Below are 14,218 nucleotides of genomic sequence, written 5' to 3' on the forward strand. Positions count from 1 at the left end.
GAAATCCTTTGTGCACAGTCCAGCCTGGGTCCACGGCCCTCTAACCTGCATTGCACGACCTCCTAGGTTGTTCTCCGGCGACGTGGGACTCCTTTGTGTAACTTCGGGTGAGCACCGTTTCATGCATCCTCGTAGTGCCTGTTTCTGGCACTTCTGCGGGTGCTGCCTGCTGCTGAGAGGGCTCCTTGTCTTACTCGACGCCCTCTCTGTCCCCTGACGCAATTGGCGACATCCTGGTCCCTCCTGGGCTACAGCAGCATCCAAAAATCCTTACCGCACGATTTGCAGCTAGCAAGGCTTGTTGGCGGTCTTTCGGCGGGAAAACACTCCTTCACGACTCTCCACGGAGTGAGGGATCCGTCCTCCAGAGGGGAAGTCTCTAGCCCTTGTCGTTCCTACAGAAACCTACGCTTCTACTGTCCAGTAGCAGCTCCTTTGCACCCACAGCTGGCATTTCCTGGGCATCTGCCCATCTCCGACTTGCTTGTGACTTTTGGACTTAGTCCCCTTGTTCCACAGGTACCCTCGACTGGAAATCCATCGTTGTTGCATTGTTGGTTTGTGTCTATCCTGCAGAATTCCCCTATCACGACTTCTATGTCCTTTGGCGAACTTTAGCGCACTTTGCACTCACTTATCAGGGTCTTGGGGTGGGCTATTTTTCTAACCCTTACTATTTTCTAATAGTCCTAGCGACCCTCCTCAAGGTCACATAGGTTTGCGGTCCATTCGTGATTCGCATTCCACTTTTGGAGTAAATGGTTTGTGTTGCCCCTATCCCTATGTGTCTCCATTGCATCCTATTGTAACTGTACATTGTTTGCACTGTTTTCTAATACTATTAGTGCATATTTTGGTATTGTGTACATATATCTTGTGTATATTTGCTATCCTCATACTGAGGGTACTCACTGAGATACTTTTGGCATATTGTCATAAAAATAAAGTACCTTTATTTTTAGTATATCTGTGTATTGTGTTTTCTTATGATATTGTGCATATGACACTAGTGGTACTGGAGGAGCTTCACTCGTCTCCTAGTTCAGCCTAAGCTGCTCTGCTAAGCTACCATTATCTATCAGCCTATGCTGCTAGACACCCTATACACTAATAAGGGATAACTGGGCCTGGTGCAAGGTGTAAGTACCCCTAGGTACTCACTACAAGCCAGTCCAGCCTCCTACACAAGGCATGTCCCTCCCACCCACCCTGATGACAGATTGTTAGAAAGGGAGCTCAATAGATTCGGAGTGGAACCAACCAGACTGAAGCTCAAGAAGCAACAGCTGGATTTGGATAGACAGACCTTAGAAGTAGAGAAGGAAAGACAGAAGTTGGGTTTAGAAACCCATGGTGGCAGCAGCAGTATTCCCCATAGTCATCCTGCAAAAGAGCACGATTCCAGGAATCTGCACAAGATAGTTCCCCCTTATAAGGAGGCGGATGACATTAACAAGTGGTTTGCTGCACTTGAGAGGGCCTGTTCTGTACAGGATGTCCCTCGAAGGCAGTGGGCTGCTATCCTATGGCTATCATTTAGTGGAAAAGGTAGGGATAGGCTCCTTACTGTGAAAGAAAGTGAAGCTAATGATTACAAAGTTCTTAAGAATGCACTCCTAGATGGTTATGGCTTAACCACTGAACAATACAGGATAAAGTTCAGAGAGACCAAAAAGGAGTCTTCACAAGACTGTGTTGATTTCATTGACCATTCAGTGAAGGCCTTGGAGGGGTGGTTACATGGCAGTAAAGTTACTGATTATGAAAGCCTGTATAACTTGATCCTGAGAGAGCATATTCTTAATAATTGTGTGTCTGATTTGTTGCACCAATACTTAGTGGACTCAGATCTGACCTCTCCCCAAGAATTGGGAAAGAAGGCAGACAAATGGGTCAGAACAAGGGTGAACAGAAAAGTTCATACAGGGGGTGACAAAGAGAACAATAAGAAGAAAGATGGTGAAAAATCTCAAGATAAGCATGGGGATAAGGGTAAAACCAAAGATCTCACTTCAAATCTTAAACACTCTTCAGGGGGTGGGGGTAAAACAAATTCTTCCTCTTCTTCTCAACCTACACAATTTAAAAAGCCTTGGTGCTTTGTGTGTAAAAACAGAGGCCATAGGCCAGGGGATAAGTCCTGTCCAGGTAAACCCCCTGAGCCTACCACCACTAATACATCAAGCTCTAGTGCCCCTAGCAGTAGTGGTACTAGTGGTGGAACTGCTGGCAACAGTCAAGTTAAGGGTGTAGTTGGGTTCACTTATGGGTCCATAGTAGAAACTGGGGTAGTCAGTCCCAATACAGTTTCTGTCACACCTAGTGGCATTGGCCTTGCCACACTGGCTGCTTGTCCCCTTACAATGGATAAGTACAGGCAGACAGTTTCAATAAATGGTGTTGAGGCCTTGGTCTACAGGGACACAGGTGCCAGTATCACTTTGGTGACTGAAAACCTAGTGCACCCTGATCAACACATCATTGGACAACAGTATAAGATTATTGATGTCCATAACTCCACTAAGTTTCTTCCCTTAGCTATAACTCAGTTTAGTTGGGGTGGAGTTACTGGCCCTAAGCAGGTGGTGGTATCCCCTAGCTTACCTGTAGACTGTCTCTTAGGTAATGACCTAGAGGCCTCAGGTTGGGCTGATGTAGAGTTTTATGCCCATGCAGCCATGCTGGGCATCCCTGAGGAATTGTTCCCTCTCATTTCTACTGAAATGAAAAAGCAAAGGAGAGAAGACCTGAAAACTCAGGATCCCTCTCCATCAACAGGTAAAAAGGGTATCACAGTATCCCCTAACCACCCTACCATTCAGGATACCATTCCTGTGGTGGGAGAAACCTCTCCTGGGGTGGCACCTGTTCCAAGGGAATCATCAGCTGGCAAAGCTAGACTCCTTGAGGTAGAAGTACCTCTCTGTGGGATAACTAACATTGGTGACAAAAAGAGCACCATTTTAGTTAACATGGAGCATCCCTCCAACCCTCTGTAGGAAAGTACCATCTTGCCTGGCATGTTACCCCCATTTTTCACTGTATATATGTTGTTTTAGTTATATGTGTCACTGGGACCCTGTTCACCAGGGCCCCAGTGCTCATAAGTGTGCCTGAATGTGTTACCTGTGTAGTGACTAACTGTCTCACTGAGGCTCTGCTAATCAGAACCTCAGTGGTTATGCTCTCTCATTTCTTTCAAATTGTCACTAACAGGCTAGTGACCAATTTTACCAATTTACATTGGCTTACTGGAACACCCTTATAATTCCCTAGTATATGGTACTGAGGTACCCAGGGTATTGGGGTTCCAGGAGATCCCTATGGGCTGCAGCATTTCTTTTGCCACCCATAGGGGGCTCTGACAATTCTTACACAGGCCTGCCACTGCAGCCTGAGTGAAATAACGTCCACGTTATTTCACAGCCATTTTACACTGCACTTAAGTAACTTATAAGTCACCTATATGTCTAACCTTTGGTGCAAAGTTACTAAGTGTGAGGGCACCCTGGCACTAGCCAAGGTGCCCCACATTGTTCAGGGCCAATTCCCCGGACTTTGTGAGTGCGGGGACACCATTACACGCGTGCACTACATATAGGTCACTACCTATATGTAGCTTCACAATGGTAACTCCGAATATGGCCATGTAACATGTCTATGATCATGGAATTGCCCCCTCTATGCCATCCTGGCATGGTTGGCAAATCCCATGATCCCAGTGGTCTGTAGCACAGACCCTGGTTCTGCCAAACTGCCCTTCCTGGGGTTTCACTGCAGCTGCTGCTGCTGCCAACCCCTCAGACAGGCATCTGCCCTCCTGGGGTCCAGCCAGGCCTGGCCCAGGATGGCAGAACAAAGGACTTCCTCTGAGAGAGGGTGTTACACCCTCTCCCTTTGGAAAATGGTGTGAAGACAGGGGAGGAGTAGCCTCCCCCAGCCTCTGGAAATGCTTTGTTGGGCACAGATGTGCCCAATTCTGCATAAGCCAGTCTACACCGGTTCAGGGAACCCCTTAGTCCTGCTCTGGCGCGAAACTGGACAAAGGAAAGGGGAGTGACCACTCCCCTGACCTGCACCTCCCCTGGGAGGTGTCCAGAGCTCCTCCAGTGTGCTCCAGACCTCTGCCATCTTGGAAACAGAGGTGCTGCTGGCACACTGGACTGCTCTGAGTGGCCAGTGCCACCAGGTGACGTCAGAGACTCCTTCTGATAGGCTCCTTCAGGTGTTAGTAGCCTATCCTCTCTCCTAGGTAGCCAAACCCTCTTTTCTGGCTATTTAGGGTCTCTGTCTCTGGGGAAACTTTAGATAACGAATGCAAGAGCTCATCCGAGTTCCTCTGCATCTCTCTCTTCACCTTCTGATAAGGAATCGACTGCTGACCGCGCTGGAAGCCTGCAAAACTGCAACAAAGTAGCTAAGAAGACTACTGCAACTCTGTAACGCTGATCCTGCCGCCTTCTCAACTGTTTTCCTGTTTGTGCATGCTGTGGGGGTAGTCTGCCTCCTCTCTGCACCAGAAGCTCCGAAGAAATCTCCAGTGGGTCGACGGAATCTTCCCCCTGCAACCGCAGGCACCAAAAAGCTGCATTACCGGTCCCTTGGGTCTCCTCTCAGCATGACGAGCGAGGTCCCTCGAATCCAGCAACTCTGTCCAAGTGACCCCCACAGTCCAGTGACTCTTCAGTCCAAGTTTGGTGGAGGTAAGTCCTTGCCTCACCTCGCTAGACTGCATTGCTGGGAACCGCGACTTTTGCAGCTACTCCGGCCCCTGTGCACTTCCGGCGGAAATCCTTTGTGCAAAGCCAAGCCTGGGTCCACGGCACTCTAACCTGCATTGCACGACTTTCTAAGTTGGTCTCCGGCGACGTGGGACTCCTTTGTGTAACTTCACGTGAGCACCATTTCACGCATCCTTGTAGTGCCTATTTCTGGCACTTCTCTGGATGCTACCTGCTGCTAAGAGGGCTCCTTGTTTTGCTCGACGTTCCCTCTACCTCCTGGTCCAATTTGCGACCTCCTGGTCCCTCCTGGGCCACAGCAGCATCCAAAAACGCTAACCGCACGATTTGCAGCTAGCAAGGCTTGTTGGGGTTCTTTCGGCGGGAAAATACTTCTGCACGACTCTACAAGGCGAGAGGGATCCGTCCTCCAAAGGGGAAGTCTCTAGCCCTTTGCGTTCCTACAGAAACCGCAGCTTCTTCTGTCCAGTAGAAGCTTCTTTGCACCCGTAGCTGGCATTTCCTGGGCATCTGCCCATCTCCGACTTGCTTGTGACTTTTGGACTTGGTCCCCTTGTTCCACAGGTACCCCAGATTGGAAATCCAGCGTTGTTGCATTGTTGGTTTGTGTCTTTCCTGCATTATTCCTCTAACACGACTTCTTTGTCCTTAGGGGAACTTTAGTGCACTTTGCACTCACTTTTCAGGGTCTTGGGGAGGGTTATTTTTCTAACTCTCACTATTTTCTAATAGTCCTAGCGACCCTCTACAAGGTCACATAGGTTTGGGGTCCATTCGTGGTTCGCATTCCACTTTTGGAGTATATGGTTTGTGTTGCCCCTATCCCTATGTTTCCCCATTGCATCCTATTGGAACTATACATTGTTTGCACTGTTTTCTAAGACTATACTGCATATTTTTGATATTGTGTATATATATCTTGTGTATATTTCCTATCCTCTCACTGAGGGTACACTCTAAGATACTTTGGCATATTGTCATACAAATAAAGTACCTTTATTTTTAGTATAACTGTGTATTGTGTTTTCTTATGATATTGTGCATATGACACTAAGTGGTACTGTAGTAGCTTCACCCGTCTCCTAGTTCAGCCTAAGCTGCTCTGCTAACCTACCATTATCTATCAGCCTAAGCTGCTAGACACCCTATACACTAATAAGGGATAACTGGGCCTGGTGCAAGGTGCAAGTACCCCTTGGTACTCACTACAAGCCAGTCCAGCCTCCTACACCCTCCCAGAGAAACTTTAGTGCAGAAACCCTGCACTGCCTCACAACACTTAGGACAGCATCCCTGCCCTAGTGTGGAGCTCATAGGACAGCATCCCTGACCTGCTCCAACCCAAGAGAAACAGCATCCCTGTTCTCTCTTCCAGCCATATGGACAAAGTTTTTGCCCAGCTATGGCTTTTCTGAGACAGCATCCCTGTCTGGCATTTCCATCACTACAAATAGGTTCAGTGGACAATTCCCACTGCTCTAAACTAAAACTTACTGATAGAAACTCTGAAAATACATCTTCACATTGTTGCTTAGCTAAAAAACTTCAAACAGGGTGGTTTACATCCCCACAAGGAAGTAACCATATAGTGGATGATAAAGGGAGTAACCAGTCTATTGCAGAGCTACTCTCTACTTATCACCACTTAGACAATAAAGTCTCAACTGGCCAAGGTTAGCCTTATTGTCCTTTGTTTGGGGGGGCGGGGGGATGAGAAAGTAGCCTCTTTCTAGCCTTGTTACCCCCACTTTTGGCCTGTTTGTGAGTGTATGTCAGGGTGTTTTCACTGTCTCACTGGGATCCTGCTAGCCCGGGCCCAGTGCTCATAGTGAAAACCCTATGTTTTCAGTATGTTTGTTATGTGTCACTGAAACCCTGCTAGTCAGGACCCCAGTGCTCATAAGTTTGTGGCCTATATGTATGTGTTCCCTGTGTGGTGCCTAACTGTCTCACTGAGGCTCTGCTAACCAGAACCTCAGTGGTTATGCTCTCTCATTTCTTTCAAATTATCACTAACAGGCTAGTGACCAATTTTACCAATTTACATTGGCTTACTGGAACACCCTTATAATTCCCTAGTATATGGTACTGAGGTACCCAGGGTATTGGGGTTCCAGGAGATCCCTATGGGCTGCAGCATTTCTTTTGCCACCCATAGGGAGCTCTGACAGGCCTGCCACTGAAGCCTGAGTGAAATAACGTCCACGTTATTTCACAGCCATTTTACACTGCACTTAAGTAACTTATAAGTCACCTATATGTCTAACCTTTACCTGGTAGAGGTTAGGTGTAAAGTTACTTAGTGTGAGGGCACCCTGGCACTAGCCAAGGTGCCCCCACATTGTTCAGGGCCAATTCCCCGGACTTTGTGAGTGCAGGGACACCATTACACGCGTGCACTACATATAGGTCACTACCTATATGTAGCTTCACAATGGTAACTCCGTATATGGCCATGTAACATGTCTATGATCATAGAATTGCCCCCTCTATGCCATCCTGGCATAGTTGGCACAATCCCATGATCCCAGTGGTCTGTAGCACAGACCCTGGTACTGCCAAACTGCCTTTCCCGGGGTTTCACTGCAGCTGCTGCTGCTGTCAACCCCTCAGACAGGCTTCTGCCCTCCTGGGGTCCAGCCAGGCCTGGCCCAGGATGGCAGAACAAAGGACTTCCTCTGAGAGAGGGTGTTACACCCTCTCCTTATGGAAAATGGTGTGAAGGCAGGGGAGGAGTAGCCTCCCCAGCCTCTGGAAATGCTTTCATGGGCACACATGGTGCCCATTTCTGCATAAGCCAGTCTACACCGGTTCAGGGACCCCTTAGCCCTGCTCTGGCGCAAAACTGGACAAAGGAAAGGGGAGTGACCACTCCCCTGACGTGCACTTCCCCTGGGAGGTGCCCAGAGCTCCTCCAGTGTGCTCCAGACCTCTGCCATCTTGGAAACAGAGGTGCTGCTGGCACACTGGACTGCTCTGAGTGGCCAGTGCCACCAGGTGACGTCAGAGACTCCTTCTGATAGGCTCCTTCAGGTGTTGCTAGCCTATCCTCTCTCCTAGGTAGCCAAACCCTCTTTTCTGGCTATTTAGGGTCTCTGTCTCTGGGGAAACTTTAGATAACGAATGCAAGAGCTCATCCGAGTTCCTCTGCATCTCTCTCTTCACCTTCTGCCAAGGAATCGACTGCTGACCGCGCTGGAAGCCTGCAAAACTGCAACATAGTAGCTAAGACGACTACTGCAACTCTGTAACGCTGATCCTGCCGCCTTCTCGACTGTTTTCCTGGTGGTGCATGCTGTGGGGGGTAGTCTGACTCCTCTCTGCACTATAAGCTCTGAAGAAATCTTCCGTGGGTCGACGGAATCTTCCCCCTGCAACCGCAGGCACCAAAAAGCTGCATTACCTGTCCCTTGGGTCTCCTCTCAGCATGACGAGCGAGGTCCCTCGAATCCAACAACTCTGTCCAAGTGACTCCCACAGTCCAGTGACTCTTCAGTCCAAGTTTGGTGGAGGTAAGTCCTTGCCTCCCCACGCCAGACTGCATTGCTGGGAACCGCAACTTTTTCAGCTACTCCGGCCTCCGTGCACTTCCGGCGGAAATCCTTTGTGCACAGTCCAGCCTGGGTCGACGGCACTCTAACCTGCATTGCACGACCTCCTAAGTTGTTCTACGGCGACGTGGGACTTCTTTGTGCGACTTCGAGTGAGCACCATTTCCCGCATCCTCGTAGTGCCTGTTTCTGGCACTTCTCCGGGTGCTAACTGCTGCTGAGAGGGCTCCTTTTCTTGCTCGACGTCCCCTCTACCTCTTGGCGCAATTTGCGACATCCTGGTCCTTCCTGGGCCACAGCAGCGTCCAAAAACACTAATTGCACGATTTGCAGCTAGCAAGGCTTGTTAGCATTCTTTCGGCGGGAAAACACTTCTGCACGACTCTCCACGGCGAGGGGGATCCGTCCACCAAAGAGAAAGTCTCTAGCCCTTTTCGTTCTTGCAGAAACCTCAGCTTCTTCTGTTCAGTAGAAGCTTCTTTGCACCCACAGCTGGCATTTCCTGGGCATCTGCCCATCTCCGACTTGCTTGTGACTTTTGGACTTGGTCCCCTTGTTCCACAGGTACCCTAGATTGGAAATCCATCATTGTTGCATTGTTGGGTTGTGTCTTTCCTGCATTATTCCTCTAACACGACTTCTTTGTCCTTAGGTGAACTTTAGTGCACTTTGCACTCACTTTTCAGGGTCTTGGGGAGGGTTATTTTCCTAACTCTCACTATTTTCTAATAGTCCCAGCGACCCTCTACAAGGTCACATAGGTTTGGGGTCCATTCGTGGTTCGCATTCCACTTTTGGAGTATATGGTTTGTGTTGCCCCATCCCTATGTGTCCCCATTGCATCCTATTGTAACTATACATTGTTTGCACTGTTTTCTAAGACTATACTGCATATTTTTGGTATTGTGTATATATATCTTGTGTATATTTCCTATCCTCTCACTGAGGGTACACTCTGAGACACTTTGGCATATTGTCATAAAAATAAAGTACCTTTATTTTTAGTATAACTGTGTATTGTGTTTTCTTATGATATTGTGCATATGACACTTGTGGTACTGTAGGAGCTTCACTCGTCTCCTAGTTCAGCCTAAGCTGCTCTGCTAAGCTACCATTATCTATCAGCCTATGCTGCTAGACACCCTATACACTAATAAGGGATAACTGGGCCTGGTGCAATGTGCAAGTACCCCTTGGTACTCACTACAAGCCAGTCCAGCCTCCTACATTGGTTGTGCAGCGGTGGGATAAGTGCTTTGAGACTACTTGCCACTCTTGTCATTGTACTTGTCATAAGAGAAAAATATACAAAACAAGTTCAGTGTATATACACATAACCAAAAAGTTTTGCATTTCCTCTTTTCACTCTTTTCTAAGTGCTGAAAAGTACTTCTAACTTTCTAAAAAGTTCTAAAAAGTTTTAAAAGTTTTTTTTTCCAGTCTTTCTAAAAGCTCTGACAAACTTTTTTTCTTTTTCTATCACTTTAACTCTCTCTAAAAATGTCTGGCACAGGCCAAAATGTTGATCTGTCCAAACTTGCATATGATCACCTTAGCTGGAAAGGAGCAAGGAGTCTCTGGATAGAGAGAGGTTTGAGTGTAGGGAAGAATCCTTCCTTGGAATTGTTACTTAACATGCTTAGAGAACAAGATAAGGCTAAAAGTGCCCCATCTGTTGAAAAAGTAGCTAGTGGTTCCCAATCTGATCCAGGGACGCCCCCAGGAAAAGATTCAGGAAAGAAACTTCTTAGCCTGCCCATTACTAGACAGTCTAGCATAGTTGGTACTGATGTTGAGTCACACCATACAGATAGTGTTGTCTCACATCATAGCAAGAGCATTCATTCTCATCATAGTAGAAATGATGTTTCTGTTAGCCAAGCTGTTAGGGTGCCCTCTGTAAGGGACAGGTCTCCTTCTGTCCATTCTCATCATACTTCTGTTTCAAGACATGTCCCTCCCACCCACCCTGATGACAGATTGTTAGAAAGGGAGCTCAATAGATTGAGAGTGGAACAAACCAGACTGAAGCTCAAGAAGCAACAGCTGGATTTGGATAGACAGACTTTAGAAGTAGAGAAGGAGAGACAGAAACTGGGTTTAGAAACCCATGGTGGCAGCAGCAGTATTCCCCATAGTCATCCTGCAAAAGAGCATGATTCCAGGAATCTGCATAAGATAGTTCCCCCTTATAAGGAGGGGGATGACATTAACAAGTGGTTTGCTGCACTTGAGAGGGCCTGTGTTGTACAGGATGTCCCTCAAAGGCAGTGGGCTGCTATCCTATGGCTATCATTTAGTGGAAAAGGTAGGGATAGGCTCCTTACTGTGAAAGAAAATGAAGCTAATGATTACAACGTTCTTAAGAATGCACTCCTGGATGGTTATGGCTTAACCACTGAACAATACAGGATAAAGTTCAGAGAGACCAAAAAGGAGTCTTCACAAGACTGGGTTGATTTCATTGACCATTCAGTGAAGGCCTTGGAGGGGTGGTTACATGGCAGTAAAGTTACTGATTATGACAGCCTGTATAACTTGATCCTGAGAGAGCATATTCTTAATAATTGTGTGTCTGATTTGTTGCACCAGTACTTGGTGGACTCTGATCTGACCTCTCCCCAAGAATTGGGAAAGAAGGCAGACAAATGGGTCAGAACAAGGGTGAACAGAAGAGTTCATACAGGGGGTGACAAAATGGCAACAAAAAGAAGGATGGTATGTCTTCTGACAAGGGTGAGGACAAATCTAAAAATGAGTCTTCATCAGGCCCACAAAAACACTCTGGTGGGGGTGGTGGGCCCAAATCCTCCTTTAATCAAAACAAAGAAAAGAAACCATGGTGCTATTTATGTAAAGTAAAAGGCCATTGGACAACAGATCCCAGTTGTCCAAAGAAAAGCACCAAGCCTCCTACCACTACAACCCCTACTGCTACACCTAGTGTCCCTACTAATAGCAGTGGTGGTGGGAGCAAACCTACTAATAGCCAATCCAAGGGAGTAGCTGGGCTCACTATTGGTAACTTAGTTGGGGTTTGTCTGGTTAGGGAGACCACAGAGGCTATACTAGTCTCTGAGGGGGCTATTGATTTAGCCACCTTAGTTACTTGTCCCCTTAATATGGATAAGTACAAGCAGCTACCCCTAATAAATGGTGTTGAGGTTCAGGCCTACAGGGACACTGGAGCCAGTGTTACTATGGTCATAGAGAAACTGGTCCACCCTGAACAACACCTACTTGGTCACCAGTACCAAGTAACCGATGCTCACAACAACACACTTAGCCACACCATGGCTGTTGTTAATCTCAACTGGGGGGGGGGGGTTACTGGTCCAAAGAAAGTTGTGGTAGCCACAGATTTACCTGTAGACTATCTACTAGGAAATGATTTGGAGACATCAGCTTGGTCAGATGTGGAGTTGGGGGGCCCATGCAGCAATGCTGGGCATCCCAGGGCATATTTTTGCTTTAACTAGGGCTCAGGCCAAAAAGCAAAAAGGACAGGGAAGCTTGGATCCTGGAACAATGGACCAAGTGCTCCCTAAAGCTAGGGCTAGTAGAAGCAAACCACTTCCTACTATCCCTCCCTCTACAGTGGATTCTACTTCTGAGGAAGAAGAATTTCCACCCTGTGCAGAACCTACACCAGAGGAGCTGGAAGCAGACACTGCTGAGCTTTTGGGTGAAGGGGGGCCTGCCAGGGAGGAGCTGAGTGTGGCACAGCAGACCTGTCCCACACTAGAGGGTCTAAGACAGCAAGCTGTCAAACAGGCTAATGGGGATGTCAGTGACTCTCACAGAGTTTACTGGGAGGACAACCTCTTGTACACTGAAGCAAGGGATCCTAAACCTGGAACTGCCAGGAGATTAGTGATTCCTCAGGAGTACAGAAAGTTCCTCCTAACTCTTGCCCACGACATTCCCCTAGCTGGACACCTGGGACAAATGAAAACTTGGGACAGACTTGTTCCCTTATTTCATTGGCCTAGGATGTCTGAGGACACAAAGGAATTTTGTAAGTCCTGTGAAACCTGTCAAGCCAGTGGCAAGACAGGTGGCACTCCAAAGGCACCCCTTATTCCACTGCCTGTGGTTGGGGTTCCCTTTGAAAGGGTAGGGGTTGACATAGTTGGCCCCCTTGACCCTCCTACTGCTTCAGGCAATAGGTTTATCTTGGTGGTAGTGGACCATGCCACAAGATATCCTGAGGCAATTCCTTTAAGGACCACTACAGCACCTGCAGTGGCAAAGGCCCTCCTAGGAATATTTTCTAGGGTGGGTTTCCCAAAGGAAGTAGTATCAGACAGGGGAAGCAATTTCATGTCTGCATACTTAAGGGCCATGTGGAAGGAGTGTGGTGTAACTTACAAGTTCACTACACCCTATCATCCACAAACAAATGGACTGGTGGAGAGATTTAATAAAACTCTCAAAGGCATGATTATGGGTCTCCCTGAAAAACTCCGCAGGAGATGGGATATCCTGTTACCATGCCTCCTTTTTCCCTACAGGGAGGTACCCCAGAAAGGAGTGGGCTTCAGCCCCTTTGAACTCCTCTTTGGTCACCCTGTTAGGGGTACACTAACACTTGTCAAGGAGGGTTGGGAACAACCTTTAAAAGCTCCAAAACAAGATATTGTGGATTATGTACTTGGCCTCAGATCAAGGATGGCTGAGTATATGAAAAAGGCCAGTAAAAACCTTCAGGCCAGCCAAGAACTCCAGAAGCAATGGCATGATCAGAAGGCTGTTTTGGTTCAGTACAAACCAGGGCAGAAAGTGTGGGTCTTGGAGCCTGTGGCCCCAAGAGCACTCCAAGATAAATGGAGTGGTCCCCACACAATTGTTGAGAAAAAGGGTGAAGTCACCTATTTAGTTGACTTAGGCACTGCAAGGAGTCCCCTTAGGGCACTCCATGTAAACCACCTGAAACCCTACTATGACAGGGCTGATCTCACCCTGCTCATGGCAACTGATGAGGGACAGGAAGAAGACAGTGATCCACTACCTGATCTCTTCTCTTCCACAGAACAAGATGCTCTTGTGGAAGGTGTAGTTTTGGCTGATTGTCTTACTGCTGAGCAGAAAGACCATTGCATAAATCTCCTAGCTCAATTCTCTGAACTCTTCTCTACTGTGCCAGGTACCACTTCTTGGTGTGAGCACACTATAGATACTGGAGACAGTTTACCTGTCAAAAGTAAGATCTATAGGCAGCCTGACCATGTCAGGGACTGCATAAAGCAAGAGGTGCAGAAAATGTTAGAACTGGGAGTGGTTGAGCACTCTGAAAGTCCATGGGCTTCTCCTGTGGTACTTGTACCAAAACCCCATTCCAAAGATGGAAAGAAGGAAATGCGGTTTTGTGTAGACTATAGAGGTCTCAACCTGGTAACCAAAACTGATTCTCACCCTATACCCAGGGCAGATGAGCTCATAGATACACTGGCATCTGCCAAGTATCTAAGCACTTTTGATTTGACTGCAGGGTATTGGCAGATCAAATTGTCAGAAGATGCTAAACCTAAAACTGCATTTTCAACCATTGGAGGCCATTACCAGTTTACTGTAATGCCTTTTGGATTTAAAAATGCACCTGCCACTTTTCAGAGGTTGGTGAACACAGTCCTGCAAGGGCTGGAAGCTTTCAGTGCAGCATATTTGGACGATATAGCTGTCTTTAGCTCCAGCTGGGATGATCACTTGGTCCACCTATGGAAAGTTTTGGAGGCCCTGCAAAAGGCAGGCCTCACTATCAAGGCTTCAAAGTGCCAGATAGGGCAGGGTAAGGTGGTTTATCTGGGACACCTTGTTGGTGGGGAACAGATTGCACCACTTCAGGGGAAAATCCAAACAATTATTGATTGGGTTCCCCCTACCACTCAGACTCAGGTGAGAGCCTTCCTAGGCCTCACTGGGTAT

Source organism: Pleurodeles waltl, chromosome 3_1 (genome assembly GCF_031143425.1).
Source record: "Pleurodeles waltl isolate 20211129_DDA chromosome 3_1, aPleWal1.hap1.20221129, whole genome shotgun sequence".
Taxonomy (NCBI): domain Eukaryota; kingdom Metazoa; phylum Chordata; class Amphibia; order Caudata; family Salamandridae; genus Pleurodeles; species Pleurodeles waltl.